The sequence below is a fragment of the Schistocerca piceifrons genome, chromosome 2 (assembly GCF_021461385.2).
Source record: "Schistocerca piceifrons isolate TAMUIC-IGC-003096 chromosome 2, iqSchPice1.1, whole genome shotgun sequence".
Taxonomy (NCBI): Eukaryota; Metazoa; Arthropoda; class Insecta; order Orthoptera; family Acrididae; genus Schistocerca; species Schistocerca piceifrons.
Window position 1 is genome coordinate 276606741 of NC_060139.1, and position 2244 is coordinate 276608984.

Sequence of the window (2244 nt, forward strand, 5' to 3'; positions counted from 1 at the left end):
AAACTGTGTGCAACCTCTGGTTCTATCAATTTGTCCAGGTCCCATCTCCTTAAATTCCCACCTTTTTGCAGTTTCTTCAGTTTTAATCTACAGTTCATAACCAATAGATTGTGGTCAGAGTCCACATCTGCCCCTGGAAATGTCTTACAATTTAAAACTTGGTTCCTAAATCTTTGTCTTACCATTATATAATCTATCTGAAACCTTCTAGTATCTCCAGGTTTCTTCCATGCATACAACCTTCTTTAATGATTCTTGAACCAAGTGTTAGCTGTGATTAAGTTATGCTCTGTGCAAAATTCTACCAGGCGGCTTCCTCTTTCATTACTTAGCCCTAATCCATATTCAGCTACTACGTTTTCTTCTCTTCCCTTTCCTGCTGTTGAATTCCAGTCACCCAAGACTATTAAATTTTCGTCTCCCTTCACTACCTGAATAATTTCTTTTATCTCATCATACATTTCATCAGTTTCTTCATCATCTGCAGAGCTAGTTGGCATATAAACTTGTACTACTGTAGTAGGTGTGGGCTTCATGTCTATCTTGGCCACAATAATGTGTTTACTATGCTGTTTGTAATAGCTTACCCATACTCCTATTTTTTATTCATTATTAAACCTACTCCTGCATTACCCCTATTTGATTTTGTATTTATAACCCTGTATTCACCGGACCAAAAGTCTTGTTCCTCCTGTCACCGAACGTCACTAATTCCCACTATATCTAACTTTAACCTATCCATTTCCATTTTTAAATTTTCTAAACTACCTTCCTGATTTAGGCATCTGACATTCCATGCTCCGATCTGTAGAACGCCAGTTTTCTTTCTCTTGATAACGACGTCCTCTTGAGTAGTCCCCACCCGGAGATCCGAATAGGGGACTATTTTACCTCCGGAATATTCTACCCAAGAGGGTGCCATCATCATTTAATCATATAGTAAAGCTGCATGCCCTCGGGAAAAATGACGGCTGTAGTTTCCCCTTGCTTTCAGCCGTTTGCAGTACCAGCACAGCAATGCCGTTTTGGTTAGTGTTACAAAGCCAGATCAGTCAATCATCCAGACTGTTGCCCCTGCAACTACTGAAAAGGCGGCTGCCCCTCTTTAGGAGTAGTCTGTTCTTATTAAGCCAGGAGTTTAGTTGTGCTGTGCTCCTGTTTATTGCGTCTTGACGATGTTAATTTGAGTCAGATACCATGATTGTGGTATCATCAGCAAAGTCTGTTATTTTGTAAATTTAAGGGGAGGTCAATTACATAAAGTAAGAATAATAAGGGTCCCAACACGGAGCCTTGTAGAACTACATGTTCTGTGATTTGGGTAGATGACTGTACAGTATTAGCAATTCCTGGTCGACTGGTTACATTCTTTTGGACACATTGGTTTCTGTCTTTGAGTTAGCTTTTAAACCAGTCATGGCCAATGCCCCTCATTCCATGGAAATAAATTTTTTGGAGCAGTATATTCTGATTGACCATATCAAATGGCTTTGGTAGGTCAAGAAAAATGCCTATGGCTGGAAACTTCCTGTCTACTAGTGTTAAGGTGTAATCTAGGAGTTGCTGTATTGCATCAGTTGTGGTTTTTCCTCCTTGGAAACCAAACTGAGCAGGTGATATGGCATTTCTTTTTTTTCAGAAATGAATTTAGTCTGTCTGCCATAGTATATTCAAATATTTTACTGAATACTGAGAGTACTGCTATTGGCCCGTAATTGCTGATATCATCTTTACTTCCTATTTTATGAATGGGTATGATTTTTGCGGTCTTGAGATTATTAGGAAATATGCCATAGACAAATGAAGACTTTATTATATGGGACAATGGTTTACTTATGAGGCTGCTGCGGTTATGGAGAAGGAAGCAGGGGATCTGATCTTGTCCTGCAGAGGACTTTTTCTTAATTTTTGTATGAATATTTTTTTCTATTTTTGCCTCTGTTGATGGTAATAAGTACAGTGTGTCAGTGCAGTTGTTTTGTTCTAAGTTTGAGAGATGGTTATTTATAAGGTGGTCTGTGAGACTTCAAACATTTTTAATAAAATGTGAGTTACATTCATCTGCTATTTCTTTTTCGTTTGTGATTGATTTCCCATTTATTTTTAGGTTCGTATTACTTGTCAGCTGTTGATTTCTGCCACTGTGTGTATTAATGATTTTCCACATGCATTTACTTTTGTTAGCTGATAATTTGAGCAGTTAACATTTTGCAGATTTTTGGCTGCATTAACTACATTTCTAAA